Source organism: Ischnura elegans, chromosome 7 (assembly GCF_921293095.1).
Source record: "Ischnura elegans chromosome 7, ioIscEleg1.1, whole genome shotgun sequence".
In the NCBI taxonomy this organism is placed as follows: domain Eukaryota; kingdom Metazoa; phylum Arthropoda; class Insecta; order Odonata; family Coenagrionidae; genus Ischnura; species Ischnura elegans.
Window position 1 is genome coordinate 31,614,814 of NC_060252.1, and position 22,452 is coordinate 31,637,265.

Below are 22,452 nucleotides of genomic sequence, written 5' to 3' on the forward strand. Positions count from 1 at the left end.
GATAGCAAAAAAATTAACACCTCATTTGCGCTAATAATTAAAACCTTCATTATATATAAAGCAAATAATAAAAGTCTACCAATACCTAATTTACCTATAAGTCTACAAATACCTCATTTACCCTGAAGACCTCATTTCGTTACGCTGTCATTAATGTGACCAGGGATGCGACACAAATAAAATTATTGAGATCCAACGATGGGGGTCGCTAATTAGGAGCTTAACGAGAAAAGCGAAGAGGAATTTAGGATTACGGGGATACTGAACGCATATTAAACTATGCATAACACATATTTACACGCAGTCAAATCCTTCCACGGTTTTTTTCCTCTCGCGCTTCGAACGGGTCTTTCTCCACCTGCCGCCAGTGCGCTGATAAAATAATTACGAAGAGTAATCCAGACACAGTCTTGAAAGCGACTCACTCGCCTTATTAATTCCTTTCTCTCACCTGAAGCGAAAAACAAGCGAGCGTCTAAAGCCGTGGACAACGACATTTACGCTAGCGACGACTTGATTTCCGATAAAATATGAACAGGAAGCGAAGGAATTGGACTCATTTCAAAATTAAAAAAAGAAAACTTGGCTCTATTTCTCTAAACAAGTAATGGTTGCTAAGCGCATGGAGGACTTTATTGCCCGGGCCATCCCCGAAATAAGGAAAGTTTTTAGCATTTAAACTGAGTTTTTAGAAATTTGGTTAGCACCCTTGATTGTTGAGAAGTGATGATGACATTTTTAATAAAGTTTAAGAGAAAAATTTTCCTTTCGGGGGTATTTATGATAAAAAAAAGGTCGAATTGTGAAAAAATCTAGAAGACGACCATTTTTCTCATTCTTCATCCAAATTGATAGATGGCAGGAACGAAAGAGGAAGACCTCGAACAAAATGTATGGAACAGGTAAAGAAGGATGTGAAAGAGAAGAAATACGAAGGTGTGAAACGATTAGGTGATAGGAGAATTGAGTAAAGAGCTACGTCAAACCAATCTTAATAATATTGACTAGTAATGATGACACTTAACAAATTACAAGAGAAAAATATTTCATGTTGCGGGAATTAATGATGACAAAAGGTCGATTTTTGAAAAATAACTTCCAGGAAACGACCAATTTTTTCATTATTCATCCAAACATTGTTCAACACTAATTCACGTTTAAAAAAATCGTCCCTCTATTCAACTCCCAGACAACCACTTGACACGCCATTAAAACATACGAAATTGGAAGAAAACGCATTTTAAATTCACGACAGGAACCTTTTCGGAGCATAATGGGACGAAAACGAGAATAAATTAAGATGAGAAAAAGATAAAGAACAAAGGGCGTTGGAATGGGTGGCGTTCAGGGGCGCCAGTGGGGGCCAGGGCCTCTGAAGAAGAAGAAACGACGAAAAGGTCCTTGAAGGGCGTTTGAAGGGTGAAGTGTGCGCTGACTCACAAATAAACCACCGCCAAGGGAGAAAAAAATCGAAAATATAATATACAACATTGTCGAAGTTTAGCATAATGAAAAGTACTTGTTTATCTTTACACTTATTTATTCTAACCGATCCATGTTTTCGCAAAAGTGGAAATAGACTAGTAATTTGCACTATAAAATAAGATTTGATGCTTTCCCAGCGATTAATGTGGGTAAACTTTTCTCGGGATTCCCATTGGGTTAAAATATCCATGTTATCCAACGTTTCGAGCGCCGAATTCGAGTCATATAGACCTTGATGAGAAGACGGAACAACCTCACTGACCATATTGAGACATGGTGGTCAAATGAAGACAATCATCGAGGGACAAGTAATTGGCAGGAATGGAAAAGGAAGATCTCGAATGGAGTATAAGAAACAGGTAAAGAAGAATGTGAAAGAGGAGAAATACGAAGGCGTGAAAAGATTAGCTGATAGGAATATTGAGTGGAGAGCTGCGTCAAACCAATCTCAGTATTGTTGACAAGTGATGATGACACTTGAAAAAGTACAAGAGAAAAACATTTCATTTTGCGGGAATTAATGATTAAAAAAGGTCGATTTTTGAAAAATAAATACCAGGAAACGACTATTACGAGTCGGAGCTCGAAACGTTGGCTAAAATGGAGAAGGTTTACTTACTTTTAATTACGTTAAATATCAAAGGTTTCCCCAGAATTACGCCCGAAACTGTATCTTTAACAATCGAAGTGTATTCATCATCATGTCCAACGAATGCCAATTTCCTTCTCCATAGATTTTTTTCATATTTTCCAGCTATTAAAAAAATATATGGTCTTAATGTAATCTAATTTCTTCACACAGTTTTTGAAAAATTAAATACCATTCGTTAAGACACTCGTATCACGCTCATGAGTGATGTTGATAAAAGTCGTTTAACCTATTTTGAAGAAGTCGTGAACTTTTCACGAGGTGCAGAATATTGGATAAACGATAAATAGAAAGGAATAGAATAGGACTTTTAGGTAAAATGAAGGGGATTATGCCTTATTGTGAATTGAAGAGGGAAGTACATACATGAAGGAGGGGGAGGCTGGCAGAATGCTTCTTTAGTACTCCACGGAAACCTATCTTAATCGGTAAAATACTTTAATAGCAATAATCACCGGATTAGATGTACAAATTCAGGATTTGTTTTTTTTTTCGCCAGAAAATGAAAATTATCGTCTCCTTCAATCCTAGTCATGCCTTAATAGGAGGTTTTGGAAGAATTAAGTCCTAAATTCCAATTAAATACACTTAACTTAGAAATTTCATGGTTATTCTCAAAGATAGAATTTCCATGCAAGAGGATATTATACAAATTTTATAAAATAACTTAAAATTGTGATATATAATAACTTATCGGTATTACCTCCAACTTGAATAATAAAATATCAATACCTCTCGGGTTAATCGAGTATGCTCCTCACAGACCTGATCCCGTAAGAATTTATCCTGAATTCCTCCTTCAATATTAGCCTCATGAACACTGAGTCAAATCAATCCAATGTTATGAATCAATACTGATGAGAATAAGAACGTCTATCTACGTCACCGTCGAAGACCACAAACAAATTTAAGCACGTAATCAATACACAAGAATGACAACGTATAGGCTAGAGGCAATTTGTCAAGACATGTTGACATCAACGTCTTCACGAAAATCAATTCGAACTACTCGAGTTATCTTTCTCATAAACTTCGACGGATCATTAGCCTCGAGGGAGCATTAAAATGAAGGCAGTCTCCCTCGAATTAGCCACGGTTCATTAGAAAAGTGTAATAATGCCTTAAGTTTTCCCGAACGCCAAACAGCTCGAAGTAAAATTCCGCTGCCAGTAGCTCGCCCGGAAGTGCAAACAAATTTTTGGTTTCTCAGAGATATTCAATTGTTAGAAAAATATAGCTGAAAATTATGTTTATCTTCCAGGACTTGGTGTACTCAAAGTTTCTTCCCTAATCTTTCCAAATTCACTAGCCCTGCAAAAAGCCATCTAAGGGCCCAAGAAAATAGAAGGAAAAAAGCAAGAACCTTAAAAAAAGCCATAACATTTACCATATTTTTTAGGAAAGCAGTAACTTAACGAAGTAACAAGCCATTACTTTGTCAGTATACCGAAGACGTTCCTAGCATCAGGAGGAATGAAATTTATAGCAATCAATTACTCCACACAGCACTCATCACGAAAATATTCGAGAGCAATGCATCTTGTCGCTGCGAAAAATAACGTTGCTAGCCCAGGAGGGAAGCTCAAGGAGTTCAAACCCCCTAGAAATGTTGGAAGGATACGGTATTATGCGCACGTGCCCTCCATCAAAAGAACCCCCAAATCACCAAACCCTAAGAGAAATACGCGCTAACCGTAAGCTTCTCAAAAATGAACCCCCGCTGAAATCATGTCCTAGCCACGGCCTTGGCCAACAATCGCAAAACAAAAAAAATTCATCATAGAAACAAACACACAAAATGCTCAGAAAATGATACACACGGGGTAAGAAAATAAAACAAAGAATGATGCTGCACGTGAATTCAAGTTGAACGTGATTGGCAAGAAGTATTGATTAAAACTGACTCGCTTGTGCTCTCTCTGGTGGGTTGGTGGGTTGGTTGGTTGGGGAGACTGATCGACATTTCAGAGAGAACGTTCAAAAGATAGTTGATGATATTAAAATATTATAACTGATTATTACCGCCACAAACAAAAATTTCTCTGGCTCGTTTCCCCTTTTATAGACGCGATACGCATATCTGCGCGCCCTTCACACTAATCCAGAGGAATTCCCTCGACCTCATCCACCGATTGTTGCGTCGTCGCGTCTTGGGGAGTAAAAAAAAAACGAGGAAGGAGTCAAGATAAGGCTTCCGTCCCTCTGACAACCACAAAAAAGTCGACGGGCATCGCCGTCTACATTAAAAACAGAACAGGATCTCCATATATGCTTCTCCGAATGGGTCTTCTCATTCCCAATTGATGATGGCACATTGGAAAGGGGTGGGAGCGAGAGAAAAAAAAATCATACATATTATTACAGAACGATCTTTTTCTATCATTCCGTATAAGCTCCGTTAATACTGCACCTACGGTGATAAATGAGGTATCATTTTAAACGTCAAATCATCGGATTCTGACGAAAAATACTATCTCAACCTAAAATTTCACTCTTTAACCATTAATTTCACATATAATTTTCGATTTTTCCATCCCAATTACTCGCTCGAGGTATACCGACTCCAATAATTTTTTTATTCGTAGCTTAAAAAAACCGTTTAAAATCCCGTTAAATCTATAACTAAACCAAAGAAACGTACCATAAGAAGACAAATATTAAAAATAAAATAAAAAAGTATGAATACTGTTAAACGTTCTCTAAGAGACATCGTGTGTAAGGAACTTAAAAGATAACGTGCATTATTACTCACATGCTCACGAATAAATTAAAATATTGTGATAAAAGTATTCAAGAATTATTATCAACGGAATTTGACAGTAAAGAATGAAAATTCTACGAAATGCACATAGTGATTGTAAATGGGTGAATGATATAACAATGTTGTGTATAAGAGTGGGACTTTATTATGAATTTTTAAAAAAAGAATTAGAGAATATTATGAATGTTTAGTATGAGAGCATGGTCTTATATATAAAGGGTTTCCTTCTGGCTCTGAATGGAAGATAGGGTAAAAAGGGAATGGAGGGGAAGGACCTGCACAACGGGATCGAACGCCAAAAAAGACTGGCCCCTGGCGGGAGGAAATAAGACGAAAGTTAAACCCTGGGATCTAAACACCGTTTGACGTAAGAATGCTCGCAGGTCTCCAGGGGCGGAGTGGATAGACAGGGGAGGGGGAGGCCAAAAAGAGGGGGGAGGCTGCGTAGGGGGGGGGGGGGCATTGGTTCTTCGCCCCTAAACCACCCTTTCTTCTCCTCGGCTCACCACCACAGTGAAAGAACCACGGAGTAAATAAAAAAGAAGAGCGATTGACGGATTCTGCGCATTCGGGCAAGACTGAAATGGCTCCACGTGAGATCACGTGATGGGCCTGACTAGCTGATGGGTTTATCAACGATTAACACTCCAAAACTAATGCACATAAATTTCCTGACACTACAATTGTTACTCTAGACAGTTTCAATTAATAGAGTGCATAAAAGCATCCTTCTCGCTTCCATTACAATTTATTTGAACGCAACACCCATAGTAGCGTGAAACCAGCAGTTCTATAAGATGGCGGATGCACCTGGTGTCTATCAAAAGCTACGCGCTGTATTTGAGTTCCTTTGTTGTGAGGATTAGACGGCCGGAAACATTCGCGAAAGGTTGAAGAGGGTGTATAGAGATGATGATGTCGATGATAGTACAGTTAGTCACAGTTAGGCACAACGAGTATCTGGTGTGAACGGGAACGCCTATGTTGAAGATAGTGGACGCAGCGGTACACCACATAATGGGCAAACACCTCTCATTGTTCAGCGCGCTGAGTCAGAGTTTTACCGAACAGGAATATAGTGTCATGCCTTCGTTCCAAGGTAGCGTAAGGCTATTGAAAAGGACGGAGTTTATGTTGAAAAGAGATTATGCTGAAAAGTGACATGGTGTTCCTAAAGGATGTGTAAATACACTGTATAAATTGGAAGTGCCTAGAATAAAGGGTGGGGTGTAAAGAAATTTGGGTGCATTAGTTATGGAGTGACCCTCTTATACGTCTTTAATTCCGATTGGATATTTTATTTACGACATATTCAATGCTCACAAAGAAGGAAAAATATATAGATTTTATTGAAATGTCACTCACTCACGGATGCAACCCTAAGGTTGGTATGAACTCACCCCGAGCTGGGCTATAGGCGTATGGATTTCACACATTCAGGAAAAGGGGGGGGGAGGGTTCCCTAAGGCGTATTATTGGCTGATTCTGACGATAAAATTTAATTGTAGGCGGTCTATTCCGTCTGACAATTTAATGTGCATCAAATGCGATGCTCACAAAAAGGAAAAGTATCGATATTTGAATTAAATCTATCCATGCTTCCCATAATGATCGTAAAGTTACGGGTTTCACTGTTAGACCCAGCTTTTAGTTATTACGCAGCCTCGAGTTCCTTTCCCTCGGCTACCTCACACCTCGAGGATTTTCGATTTGAGTTGTGCGAGGGCATCACCCGAGAATTGGACCCGTGACCCCTCGATCACGAGCCAAGAGCTTACCCCTCTCTTTCTTGTGTGTAAAGACAAACCAGACAAAGGAGTCATGCGTAGGACATCGTTTTAAGTACTTAATTTACTGACTTAACTCCATCTTATCCTATTCCACGATGCCTGGCTTCCTCAGTAAATGCATAGGGTAGGTCCAACTTACGTAGACATATCTCAGACTAGTAGGATATGTAGGAAAGACCGATATTCGTCCTCATTGCATCTCGGAATGAATATAAACAAGAACGAGTTTCAACTTCTTTGAGGGCGACCAAGAATGCAATGGCAAAACCACAAGTTCCCAGATGCGCATGAGTGGCTGATTCCGACGATACCATAAGATTTTATACAGTTTTTTTTTGCTAAAAACTTCACTTTATATAAAATGCAATGCTCAATACCATTCGATTTTATACTATTTATTTCGCTAAAAACTTTACATCAAATTCGATGCTCAAATATAGGAAAATATTAGGATTACAATCATTTTATTGATCACCAATTATGTCTGTCACTAACTTTTTCCACTTCCCAAAAATGATCCTGAAGTAGGGGGTTTTCACTGTTAAGCCTGAATCACACGATTATTTGTTTCCCCCTCTTAGTGATCGCTCGAATGATCATTTTTCTGAATCACACGGTCCCTTCCACCGTCGCTTATCGCATCATTTCAGACATCACAGCTCTACGTCGTTAGCTATGTCGTTCCCACGATTGTCAAACGTAGCGCTGCAATCCCTCCATACGGGCATGCGTTCTGATTGTCTGATATAATGTCTCAGTGACGATTTCAGCGACGGAAATAGGGACCAGACGAGTGATGAAAAACGTGATGGGAATCTTCATCATTGCAGTGATCGCGAAAAAAACAGGGTGGTTACCTATTTTTTTAAAATTACACACTTAAATCGAAAGGTTATTACTCCGGGAGTACGAATTTCACGCTTTTAGATTTTTAAAAGACGATACATATTTTTCGCGATTAAATGAAAAGTGAAAAACTTCAAGCGCTCGGAAACGCGACGGCTAAGTATGAATGCTGGGAAAAGCCCGTGTGACGTCATTCTGGTTACAGCTGCCGCCGTGTGAGGCCACCTCGGTGCGAGGCTACGAACGCCAATACCATGCAGGCTGCTAGCAGGTAGCACTTGGCTGAAATAGGGATTATTAATACCGTACCAAACGAAGGAAACTTTCCGACCTTAGCCAGTTTTAATAGGTGATTAATGAGACATGTTTCCCTGAGCTCTTTGCAACATGCATGCATTGGTAATCTCAAACGATGTAAAACTACTGACCACTCAAATAGAATCTGTGACGTCACGCGGAGTGGCATCGCATGGGCGCCAATGAGGCATTTTTCAAATAAGGTTGAAATTGACCATTAACATTCATCTAAACTGGATTTCTAAAACCAAATAATTTGTATATTATGAATACACTAATGTTGGGTAACGTATCGTATTCAATGCATTTCGTTTTCTCTGATGAAGGAAACTACTCTATTGCGCGCGATGATCATTTCCGAGTGATCCCTCGCGTGATCGCTGGAGTGATCACGCAAAAATGACGAAAAAAATGATGGGGTGATTTAGGCTTTAGACCCATATTTTGGTTACTACGCAGCCACCTTGCACATTATTTTCTCTGTGGGAAGAACCTTCCTCCCCAACACAATCCTGCAACAAGACCGCCTCCAAAACCCCATTTCTCGAAATGAATGCACAAGTAAAACAACCACTCCACACCACATTCCGACACACCAACAAGGCTTTTAACCCCTCCTTCATAGACCTCCTCCTTTTCCAACCGACGGCAGGAGGGAAAGAGAAGAAAAAAATACCACCCTCTCTTTCTTCCTTCCTTCCCAGAGAATCTGCACGCCAGCATGAAGGAAAGGCAAAAAAAAGAAAAAAAAAGAAAAAGCGGAAAAAAAGAAAACAAAGGAACAGTGGCGAGGCTCTATTCGACTCTCACCAGCGCCATACCATTCTACGTCATGCGACCTCCCCCTCCTCTCCCACTTCCCCTCAACTCCCTTCCCCCTCTCTTTCTCACACACAATGGCGCCAGACAGTCGACCACGCCAATCGATATAATCCTCCCCCTTCCCTTCCTTTCTTCTCCCCTGTGCCCCCCCCCCCCAACTTCCCTTGCCGTAGCCTTCCGTCTCCAAACAGGGCACCCGCAAAAATAAAATGAAAACATTCAATTCAAGCACCATTCCAGGTTCAAAAAGCTAAACGTTAAAAATTTCCACGACGTGATGTCGTGGTTTTCGCTGGAGCGATGTTTTTTCTTTTTCAAGTTTTACGCAAAATATGGATTTTCATTGCCTGAAAAACATATGAAAACGAGCGGGCAATTCTAAATAATTAAAAACTGTAAAATAAGTATGACAAGGAAAATTTTTCGTTTTACTGGCAGTAAATTTCACGTTAAAAACACATAAGTTCTGGACTTCACCGTCATCAGTTATTCACATCAACCTTTACATCGTCCTCATTGTTCTCCAGGTCATCATTATAAAGAACGTTTTACACGGGGCACGTATTTGCACAATCCAACGTGTGTACGAAGGCGCAGTCAAAATTGCGTCCTGTAAAGCGATGAATTGCTAGAACACATGCGAGAATGCGTGGAAGTGAGATTGCAAAATAGCTCCTGTTATAATTTCGTTCATACATTTGCGCAACTCCACGCCATTTTAGACATTGATGCAGTTCTCTCTTGCGCAATTCCGTTCAACCTGTAAAACGGCCTTAATAAGGGCAGACATCAGATATGTATATTTCACGGTATCTACTGCTATTTTATTCACGAAATAAAGACATTTTTCTTATAAGGGTTTTCCGGGAGATTTCAAGCTTCTAATAAAATATCAAAAGAATTATCCACCGGCACTTATCGGCACTGAAAATCCACTAATAAAAACCTAATTTTCCGAAAACCACCTCACAGCAACCCTTTTATCATTTGCTACGCCCTTGGCCGGCATGGACACCCCTTGTACGTAGACCTTCCCCCACTTGTCCAAGGGTAGCTAGACAGATTTTCCTCGCGAAGGACGACAATAGACCTAGAAAGATTGAGAGGAACTATCTAAGAGCAATATCTCCCGAGAGAATTATTTTTTAACCAGCTATTATCCTCCAACAATTTTTATTTGGTTATTATTCTCATTTTAGGTGAAACAATGAAGATTTTATACCACTTCGTCACTCACACATCATTCACTCAGTTACTCCACCCGAAGTGTGCATTGGATTGGTGAGGATAGTGCTCTTTCCAAACTAAGATTAAGGCGAGAGAAATTCGCACATTGGTTGGGCGACCAGTTCCTTTCGATGGGCTGCCTGTAAGCAAGTGAAGCTGTGCCTATTCACTAGCAAATATATAGGGGAACCATTTCAGGTGTTTCAATCATCAATCTTTGAATGTTTTTCACTTAAAACATAATAATAATCTTTCCCAAAGAGTTATTATTTTCCAAACTGGATACACTTTTGAATATGCTAACGTTGCACTAGTGCAACAGAGGTATTTAGAAGGTGACCGCAGCAGAAAGGAAGGGCCTTAGGGATCACCTTAGTCTTAGCTTTCAGTCACTTAGATTCAGTTTGTTATTATTTCTGTATTATGTGATAAGTGCAATTTGGAGAAGTAATCAAATATAATAATTTAATCTTATTAATCAGAATAAACGTATTTTGAAAAAAAACGTAAACGTATAGTAAAATGGGCAGACTTTACGTAGAGTAAAACGAGAATTTACGTTTGAATCGTTTGATGATTTGGTTTAGGTGACGAGGTCTTTTTTTTAGATGAGCGGTGATACCAGTGATACCAGTCGAAATGATTAACTAACTTGCCGGGCCACCGCTTCCTTTTATTTGTAAAGCATCGTTTGGGCATAGCCTCAGCGTTACCACAATTAATGGGCTCAGAATCTTTTATTCGAGCTCATTAATTGCGGCAATGCTGCGGCGATGCCGAGGATGCTTTCTAAAAAAGTGAAAAGGTGGCCAGTGAATTTACCAAATAGACTAAATACTCAGGAACTTCATCATCATCATAAGTCAACAATCCTAACGGCCGCCATACACGGCGAATGATTTCGTTCGCATGATTATTCAGCATGATCATGCGCATGATCATTCACAATGTGTAACGGAACAATTCGCGAATGAACCGTCATGCGCATGATCATTCAGTGAATATTAAAACATGTTCTATTTTACTCGCATGATCCTGTGAATGATCACGTGATCTTTCAGCATGATCATTCACCGTTTATAGCGGCCTTAAGATTGTTTTGACGCGTCTCCATTCCTCTCTCCTATCCGCTAGCATTTTCATGGCAACGTATTTCTTCCCTTTTCTAACTCATTCGGGGCCGCCCCTTGCCCTTCTTCCCTCCTCCCAGTCCTTCCAAGATAATTTTCATCATGTTGTTATGTCTCATGACATAGCCAATTTGTTCCGTTTTCTCCTTAAATTTTTTGAAGAGTTCTCTTTATTCCCACTTCTCTCAGCACTTCCTCATTACTTTCGTGCCGAGACATTCTCGTGATCAACAACTTAACAAAATAAATATATTATTATTTACAATTATATTAATGAAATATTAATAGCAAAACACTGCAATCGCTCTGACTTTTTCCGAGGTCGGCGAGAGCCGTTTTAGTTCGCGACGGACGTACTGCAGTTGGGGAAAAATCTCGGAAAACACGGGAACTGAGAGGGAGGCATCCTCTTGAGGAAGGAGGCGAGAAGGAGAGGATAATGGTCGCAGGTGGTGCCCCCCGTGGTGGGTTGGACCAAGAGAAGAACAAGAGAAGGAGTAATTGCGAAAGCCTCCTTGAAGGTCTTCTTACGCTCTCTTCCCTTCACGCTAAAACCACCCTCCGACACCATTCTTTTTCCATCAGCTGCCTCTTAAAAAAATGAAATGAAATAAAATCTACCGCTCCATACGTAAGCGCCCAAAAGATGCCCGAGACGACAAATTTCGTCCGAAGAAAAAAATAATCACAGTCGCATGAGTACTAGACGTAACGATAAAGGGTTAAACGGAAAAAGAAGGAAATACTGAGGTTCGAAACCTAGGAGTAAATATAGACAAGGGTACTCTAGGAGGCTACGTACTCTGGAGGAAAAACCATGAGTACAGAATTGAAACTTCAACTTAAACATTACAATGGAAAGTAGAAAAAGTTAGAAAAAAATACTTATAAATACTTGAATACCAATCATCCGCGCGAGTGTAATATTTAGCAGAAATAAAATTTCCGAATCAACATATAACCAAAGGCTACAGTTCAAATCAGTCAATCTGACTCATCATAAATCAAGTGACCTGGAATTTTGCTTTTTGAACTTTGGTCGCATGAACAAATCACCTTTGTTGATTTCAGTGCGAAATCTAGCGCGTGTGTCAATAAATTCACGTTCTTTCACTGGCGAATATATGGAAACAAAAAATCCGACCGTGATAACCGATTGCCTTCAAGATTGCTGAGGGATGAATTTTTGAATTCAGAGCGAAAGGATATCGGAGGTATTCAACGCTCTACGCACAGTCGCCATGGCATTCTCGTGACCATGACTTCTGTTGTTTGTCTAAAAAAGTCGACAGCACTTTAAACTTTTCTGTAAGTCCTTCAATAGCAAAAATAGCACAGTTATCTCTCATTTAATGGGCTCTCTCATCCACGTATTGATATTATCTTACAACGTTAACGCTCAGAGTGGAACTTCCATTTACTTAGAGCCGAAGTTTTTTTTACATACAAAGCCGAATAAACACACCCTAGACATGGCTCATACGGTATCATGTAAATTTTCACGAAAAAAACATTTATTCCATATTGAATTTCTGTTACATTTAAGAAACCACGGAAAAAGTTTACTTTCGTTTCCTGATTATTTCATCGCATTAGAATAATTTGCTACCGTAGAATAAGAATCCAAACTCTATTATCCTTATGGACTACGAAACGAAATTCGTATAAGAAGAAGATAACTAATTAAAGAAAAAAAACTCATGGCCTGATTGAAAACTATATTTCCAAGGAAATATTTAATACAGATCAATAGTCAAGTTTCGTTTAAAATGAAGGATAGTGAGACAAGAGAGGAAAAGGATAGGAATACGAAGCGATGGAAATGAGAGCAGAAGTAAGGAGATAATTATGAAGATCATATGAAGGGCGAAGAGTTTCCACGAAGATGCCGAGGAGGCGGTAGTTAAAGGAAAACGGAAAGAGCAAAGGACCGTTCTAGCACACGAGATTCCGAGGGAAGCGAAGTCGAGAAGAGTGCACGATAAGTTAGAAGCAGTGAACGTGCGATTTTGTTGAATGCCCAATGGCAGTTTCATTACATAGGTATTTTTATTGCTCATTTACGCTCATGCTCATTAAAGAATTGAAGATTCAAGGATGTGCCTGTGGGAAACTTAGACTGTGACAAGGGTGCTAAAAATGGGCATTTACAAAAAATTGAGGGACTGATTTAATATTTCACCATTATACTTTGAATTTCACTCAAAAATTTAATTTAGTTCCTTTATAAAAATCAATACTTATATGCATATTATTTGAATATATTTGCCCAGATATACATCATTGTATATCGAAATTAATATTTTATTTGCGTTAGCTAAGGTTGTAAATTTGTACTAATTAGAAATATATATGAGGACATCCTTTTGATGTTTCGTAAAAGAGCAAAATTTGTTCTATTCTGATTCTCTAACATTCACTGCCAACAATGCCTCATTTTCATAAAAAGGCAACCCCAGTAAGAGAATATCTTCCGGGGTGCATAATTTGTTGCTGTTGCAAGAATTTGCAACGAAATAAATGGCATTTTAAAATTCAGTATTTCGATAATCGCGTAGCGACATTGTACAAGCGTATTGCATTCTGCATGTTGAAGACAACTCACCCCCTGCCAAATACCATTGTGGTGCCTAGCAGGCTATTACGTTGATGTAGATCTATGAACAAAGGCCGACCGCCCCTTCGGCCATTTTCCACTTACGACCCACCCGAATCAATTTCTTCGACGAGCCAAACATCAAAGAATAGCCCCTCCTAACCTCCAATAACTTTTTCTCTCACCCCCTTCCCCAATCCTAGCAGTCGCCACAAAGCTTGGGGGGCAAAATTGATGCAGCCACATGCAGTGAGGTTGCTCGCGGTCAAACCCTCGGACGTTGAAAAAAAATACATAAAAAACAAATAGGAGAGCAGGATAGAGACCCAGCCGACGACATGGCGACTGCCGCTCCAGCGAATTCGAGTGGTCGTTGACACCGCATTCGGGGGTGGTGACTCCTCCAATGCACAGGGTTGCCAGATGCAATTCGGAAAATCCCAAAGGGCATGAACTGCAATTCAAAAATTTCTCCTACGCCCCGGAGGAACATCGAAAAAAAAAACAGCCTAAATACCCTACTCACAAAAAATGGAAAATTTAATAGGATTCATGCTAATACAAAAACTTTGAAATCTTCAATTTCTGAGTAAAAAAATTTAGGCTTTGCAATGAGGAACAACCCCATATCGTAAAAAGAATAACACTTCGTAAAGGCCCATTAAACCGTAAAAAGGTCCACCGTAATCGTAAAAATTCACCAACTGGTGGGAATAATAAAAAAGGCAGACTAATTTTCAATCTTTCACCGAGTTGATAACATTAATTTCGACATCACGGGTGATACTCATTGTCAGTGAAAGATATTTCCTACAAAACTAAGTTATTAATACTGAATGCAATCTAGAATAATATTCTTGTGTAATATATACAAGTGTATTTGTTATTTGGCAGCAAAATATGCATATAAAGAAAGAACTTCGATTCAAGCCCTCTTATTTCCTAATGTTAAAAAAATTGGTCAAATTTCGCTCACATTTTCGATAAAATATTTAAAAAATGAATTTTCTCTATTTTAATTAGTACTTCTGGTGAAAAAGGGAGAATTATATTTCCAAAAGGCTCTCTCAATACATGACACACAATTTCAAAAGACGCGCATTTTCATTGGACGCGCATAGGCAATACCAAAACGGCCTTGGCGGATTATAGAGTCCACTCTAATTTTCCACTTAAATTAAATAAATTAGGTGTATAACAGGGACTTTTGTTACATACGGACGGCAAAATATCGATTCAGTACGCAAAAATACACAAGAAGTGTCTGAGTAGCAGAATCAGCAGTAATAATAAAAAAAGTCAAACATATAACCTATATCACCTTGGAAAACATCTATAACTGCGGTAGGGTTGCCAGGGCAATACGGGTATTCATTTACTTTTCCTTCGCTGCGTGCCAACTCCACAGATCGGACCTAATTAGACTTTCGACATATTATACCAGTTGAGATACTACAAAAACATTTGTTGGCCCATCATGTCAGTTCCAAATCAATCAACGTTAGTAAATATATGCATAAGATGGCGGGACCTGCGGGACATCGTGTGATGTCTGAAATTCGGGGGAGCTCCTCATGACAAAGCTGGAAAATGGGTTGCAAACTACGCAACATCTCTCGAGAAGAAAGGGCTCTCTTCCAAAGTCTTAGAATAACCACCCGCGAGGAATTGCAAGTCTCTTCAAGATGAAATTTTGGAGAGAAGGGGATGACTAGTTCGCACTGGTGAGAAAAAACCTGTGCTTCGGGAGAGAGGGGCTTCAGAATAAGGGACTTTTGGAAGGGGTGGGAGACCGGGGGGGGGGGGGGGATAAAATGGGGGGCAAAGATACCCTGTCCCCTCTAACGGTCCCCTCCAACTTCCCCGCCCGCCACAACATCTAGAGATACGTGGCGATACGGAGCGAGGGCCAATCGCATCGCCCCATATCGGCTGGGTTTGCCTTGGCCAAAAGGAGGGGTGGTAAGTTTCCTAATCAGGCACCATTAAATCAACCAGAGAAATAAACCAAGTACGGAAAATCAATCGTTAGTGAATTAAGGGGGCGGATCACTCCCTCTCGACCTTCCTCACTTCATAATGCATTACTTGTTTACAAAATAAGCTATAGTCAGAAATTTTCAGGTTACGCAAGTCTTAGTCAACGTTTACGTACATTCAAATATGAAAATTTTACCGAAGAGAAAATATGGAGGTATTATTTTCATATTATTGATATAGTTGAATGTCGGCGACGAAAACAGTACTTAAAGTTTGAAACAGGTAATAAATCAGGAAGTTAGACCAGTTAAGTGGGAGTGATGCGCCATCTTATGCTGGTTTTATCGTAGTAATAGTTTTCACGGGTACTGCCAGAAGACAAGAATAAAATTTTAGTTCGCTACGTCTCAATGCTTCGCGAAAGTGAAGGATAGACAAACATCGAAGGCGAATAAAACGCGACGTCAAAGACAAAACGCACAATATAGGATGGAGGTAAATATGGAATGCAGGGTACGGACATTGATACGTTCACAACTAAGAAGGGCACTCCACAGCATGGGAGGGTATAACGGCTAGCGACACTGAATCGCTTACATAAAGTAAGGAAAAATGTAAACCTATCAGAATGAAAGATAACGAATTATATACCAGCAGTACAATAGCAGTACATAGAATGTAGACCAGTGTTGTAGAACAGTAGAAATGAACATAGAACAGTGTTCAATTTTTTTTTCGAAAAAAAAAACGTTATTAGAGATTGAGGGACGATTAAAAATGTAGAAAACTACAAATTATGATAATTGGACATAGTATTACAGAAGACATCATGACAAAGGAGTTTACTAATTGGGTTCGCATATGCGAAGGGAGGTACTCCCGAGGAAGCTCATTGAGTCAACGCTCCAGAGAACAAGAGGGAGAGATATAATCTACTTGAAAATTTAGAGGGAGGAAGAGGATAAATATAAGAGAGCGAAAGGATTAAAAAAAAAGGTTAAGGGCGCGATAAATAAATTGACTGCTATAAAATATTTAATCCGAGAATTAAATTAAGAACAAAGGAAAGCAGCGCGATTCGTTAACAGCGGAAGCTAAAGATTAAGACTGGTTCCCTGGCATCTCCCGCCACTTGAGATGGCTTGCGGGGCATGGCATTACTTGGATGTAGATGGCTCACATAGTTTTTTTTAATGAATAGTTAGAGCATTAATCATAACAGGGAAAATATCAAGTACAACAACATGGAGGACTTTTCTGAAATATCATGCCACCTCCTAAAAAAAGCATCGTCCAAAGACACCAAATCATACTCTTAGGGCCGGTTTTATAATGTCTAAATAGCGCAAACCGGAACATGATAGTGTAGTAACCTTAATTTAAAAATATTTTAAAGTTAAAGTAGTTAAAATTAGTTCAAGACAACGGTTAGTTTAACAGGTGACTTCAAGTGTAAGATATCTTAAATTCTGATTTTTATGCTCCGAAAAAAAACTTAACTAGACATAATAAAACCGGCCGGGCCCTTAGAAGAGCAAATGAGTGTCAATTGTACACAGAAATACTGAGTCATAGAAAGGCATATTCCAGACTGGCCGAAGAATAGAGATGTTCGCTTTGATTTAAAGCAATGGAATAGGTATCATGATTCAATTTAAAGGACCGTTTCCTGGAATGGATGTGACCTAAATTTTAACGCCACGAGAAAAACTGAATCAGATAGAAAATGTAACTCCACACAGAGCGGAAAAGGGCATATCGATTCGAAAAAAATGGTAATCTCATGCATTCAAATGCCCTCACACGTCTCATAGAATCTTGAGTACCTATCTACAGTCCTCGATCCAGGTTACCATTACATCTACCTATTATTCAAAATACTCTATGAGCCATTTCAAGTGCGTTTGGTAGGGGATGTTTTTACTAACACGCCATAACCTACATATGCACTTCATGGCAGCGAATAAAAGAATTCCATAACACATAGACGTAAGTGTGACAGGAATGAACTAGCACCAAGCATATATCGCTCCATTAAACATAAAAAGCAAATTTTTCAAAAAAAAGGATAAAAATATGAGAAGTTATTTTTTTTTAATGTCGCAGAAAAGTATTAATGTGTTGACAATCGAAATCCTACAAAAATAAGCAAACAGCACAAACCATATATTGTAATCATTACTAATTCATTGCGATTGATATTAGAACGAAGCAAAAATTCAAATTAATAAATATGCAAAACAAAATTCGCTGTTTCGTGATGACTCATGCTTACACAATTGTTCATATTTTAATTTGAAAGGTTTCATAACTAAGTGCAGGGCATGTTTTTTAAGTAATTCTTAGGTAGTATTCCGATACTCACTCACTTTTTTATTTGAATCATTTAATCTAGCAAATGCAAATAATTATGACGGAGGAATTGTTTAGCATACCTTTGAGCAAATAATAAATTGGATACATTCGTAAAGAATTATGTTGAGACGTCAAAAATCCAATTCAGAAAAACGAAATTCGTTGCTGTGTGACAGTAAATCTGGACTTATACGTACTCAATTGTACACATTTTTTATTTGAAAACTTGGTGCAGGCTTGTTTTAAGTAATTCCTAGACCGAAACCAAATTTCAAATTTTCTTTGAATTATTATTATCATTTAAAATATGCCAACAATTATGACGGAGGAATTTTTTTGTTTACCTTGAATAAATAATAGGTTGGATTGGCAATGAATTATGTAGAGGCGTCGTCAAAATTCTGATTCAAAAAACAAAATTCGTTTTTGTCACTGTTAAACGGTACCCATTTACCATTTTTATTAGAATTCTTTTATTGAAAACATGCCAATAATTATGACGGTGGAAAAGTTTCTGTACACCTTGAATTACATTGAAATGATACATTGGATCGGTAATGAATTGTGCTGAGGCGTCAAAATTCCAATAGTGGAAATTTTACTATTTCCTTCTCAAAGCGCGATAACTGTTTCGCCCAAAGATGCGTTTGTCACATTTTATCGATAAAAATGATTGTTTCTTTTTTTTAATGACACTTCGCTCCCACCCTGGCCTTCATTATAACATCTGTCGCCATTCTCTGATAGCCCTCCTCCTCTCCTTTACGAGTTGTTTCCAGTCGTTCCCATTTCCAACGCTTCCGCTGCCTACATCCAGCTCATTCGGGCCGAGAGAGGCAATATGGCTCGTCAGAAGCTAATTTCCGTTCCATCTCCGCCCTAAAAACTGGTCCCGATTAGCAAAAAAGAAAACAAGATGGATATTGGTTTTCCCTCGTTTATTGGAATGATTGAGTTTGTTGTCACGCCTCTTAGAATCGCCGATGAAAAATAGCTTCCCGTCGTTCATTCAACTATAGTTCCGCGCAAAATGGTCAATATTGACTGATAAACGACTTGAAAGAGAATTTTCCGGAATAATCCTTGCCGTCGGAATTTGAATTCTACCTTTATGCTCGTAAAACGGAAGGACACCTTAGTGTAACAGGGTGTCCAGGCAATCAAAGCAGAAGCATTTATGCATAATTCCAGGTTTCCCGGGAAAAAAAATATCCAGGTTGATCTTACGTGATTACTGCGATAAATAAGACTTCAAACGCACTCAAAATTATTTCAGTACTATTAAAAATAATATATTTATGTACTATTTTACACTCATAATTTAGATACTTAAACTAAGTAACAGAAATTTTATTCTTGATTTATGAACGTCTCACTAGGTACCTCAAGACATTCGTCGTAATTTAAAGAATTATGCATCCGTTACGTCTGACATTCCACGTTTAGATGCGGCTGCAAAACTCCTACTAAAACGTTCCACGTCAAACCTCGCCATGATCACAAGTTACACTGGAGAAAACAAAACATACAAAGCTACTGGTGTCGCCACAAAGTAGCTCTAGTGTGCAATGCTCCATGTGATTCAATGCTTTTCGGCTGGTGGCGCGTCCGTGGTGACGAGCAAAGTCGGGGGCTCTGGCCACCGCAATTTTGGCCGCGCTTCCAGGAGCGCGACCAAGCCACCAGAGTGGCCCAGTGTGCTGTTGTACATATAACTCAATGCCTTTCGTGGTGGCGCTTCCATGGTGGCGCCACTTTGGTGGCCTAGTGTGCAAAGGCCCTAAGGCACTGCACTTAAAGTTACGACAAACACTTTTTTGGCCAGATATGAGTGTTGATATGGTCAAAGTTTACGTGAAATGAATCTGAAATACATGATTGTGAAAATCCAGATTGGGCCAAAAATTCATTGCTTAATTCCACGGACCAAAAATTCAAGCATGATTCTCGATTCTTCTGGCTTTCCCGGTAATCGAACACCCTGCATAAAAAAATTTTAACAGTGGCCAAAGTGTTTATTTTGTGTTGAGAACTCTCTCTTTAATATTTGAACTTAATGATAAATCTACGGATGACTTGGTTTCATGCCACGCCAAAATAAACCCTTCCTCAAAAATTATATGCTCCAGAATCATTATAGTACCTTGAAGATTTTTTCCTTTGTAAAGTCGAATCTGAAGCAATTGGCGAGGGATATTATTGAAATAAGGAGTATAATTAAAATAATTGACGTAAATTGTAAAAAAATTATGAGAGGAACAATTGAATATTCTTACTTCCTTCCTCATTGTTCTTAAAATTTATAGAAAAAATCTCTGTTAAATTTCGAAATTTTTGCCAACTTTCAAGCGATTATCTGCCAGTATCTCTTGGTGTCCGAAATTATCTTTGAAACTAATAATTTTCTGCAAGAAACCACGAAAAACTGAAATGGAACTCATAGAAAGATTTCCGCAAACTAAGTTCTGCAAGGTAGTTGAAATAGATAAACTAGTGTTAATTTTGACAAATATTTCTCGGGTTTACATCCAGGTTAAAGCTTTTATGTGAGCCGACGTTTCGGAAGACGACTTGTCTTCCATCCTCAAGGCTGTGTAACTTTAAACACAGCCTTGAGGATGGAAGACAAGTCGTCTTCCGAAACGTCGGCTTACATAAAAGCTTTAACCTGGATGCAAACCCGAGAAATATTTGTCAGAAGTATTCACCAGGAAAAACTTAAATCGTTTAGTGTTAATTTCATTGTTGTTGTTAACTGGCTCATGTTTGTATGAAATTAATTCCCTAGGTAGAAATTCCTCAAAGTATTCGACAGTAAAATTCTCTAATTCTTACAGCAATAATGATCGTTAAAAATTGATTTTCTGTAAATTATCGTTATTTCCTGGCAGATTAAAAATCGTTCTGTTAAACTGGAAATATTTTCCTGAAAAAGGATTAGTAATATCTACCATGTTATTGTTTCCCTGATTAGTTGACGTTCTGTGGTATAAGGTTCACTGGGGTAGGTAATCATTAGAAAAGAGGTCCTGAGAAATCGGGTAGGTACTTAAATTTCCAGCACAGTAAAAGATTATTTTTCAAGGCGGAACGTTGGCTCTAATAACTCGCGTTAGGGATGTTTGGTGGTCTCTAAATCTCTTTCAAGTCTTAGCCTCTACGGAAGGACTGAATTATTAAAGCTGGAGACTTTGGTGGTTTAAGGCGGTGTGGTCGGAGGTCAGTGAATATTTCAGAGGCACACGAGCTGAAAATCCTTGAATAATCGTAGTGAGAGAGAAAGTTTGGATTCAGCGAGAAAGAGATGTGGAATTTTAGGGAGCTTATGCTCTTAGTGGAAATCAGACGGAGGACCAGTGGATGAAAATTAGCCCTCAGGCATGTATGTTCAATCCTTACGTTAATTCGAATTTACGGTGGAGATCTTTCGGTGCTATTGGTTCTTCAAAATTGTATAATGTGCGGGGCTGACCGGAAAAGTCAAAACATTCACTCCTCGATAACACATGCGACTCATAGTACCCGGAAGTTACTTTAGAGGAATGGAAAATTTTCGACAGAAGGAGCTAGTCATAGGAAATAAATGAACGCAACTAAGGAGACTTAATACCGAGATGGAAAATGCTGCTGGAGAATATTGTACAAAATTACTATTGGTAGCTAAACTTTGCGGCGAGATAGGTTATCATTATTAGTATATCCTGAGCAAAAATCAGATCTTAGCAGAAATTACAACGCATTGGTCATTTCACGGTCGCAGAGACAGCAGCTATATTTTTGTTAAAAAAGCTTTCTTGTCGTCTCTGACATCGAAAAGAAAAAATATAATGCACTACCTTTTAAGATACATAAAAATAAACGTAAGGTTTTCAAGTTGGTGGGATAGCTTCACAACATTTATGCGAATAGAACGAAGCACAATCCGTACCATTTTCTGAAAAGACAATAGTTTCCTCGTGAACGACGAAACCATACTGTGCTCAGAAAATTTTACGAATAGCTTTTCTTTTTCCGACTGACGTGAACTGTGGTAATCATTTTCCAGCAGTATATCTACTTGCAGACTACATACTATTTTTCTACGGAAATGAAAAATTTCAATCTCCTGGAAAAAATTTTACTCATTAAAAATAGGAATAAAAAAGTTAGCCGCTTTACACATTTCAACCTCTAGAGGGGAGATTTTAGTAATTAAAAATATGCAAGAATTATCCCTAGAAAACAAGATGTTTTCCGTCACGAAAAAATGCCTTCGTTTGACAAAAATCGCACGAAAACTCCCGGGTTGAAATTGAAAATTACGTTCATGAATAAATATTTATGGATTAAAAAAATAATTTTAAGCACCTGACACGCTAATTACATCGTTGGCTTTGCGTGAGTCAAACCTGTGTGGAGGAAAGGAGTCTGTTTTTTAGAAGATAGGATTTAAGATGTGGAATGGATCCGAAATCTAAGATAAATTCTAAAGAAAATGCGATAATTTCCACCAATAGACAAGAAAAGTTTTGCAG

The 22,452-nt window shown here is 38.7% G+C and overlaps 1 protein-coding gene across 5 annotated transcripts in view; it reads right to left on the reverse strand.

Annotated features, from left to right (window-relative positions):
* Positions 1-22,452, reverse strand: part of LOC124162869 — a 316,654-nt gene that overhangs the window by 30,728 nt on the left and 263,474 nt on the right. The window lies entirely within an intron of this gene.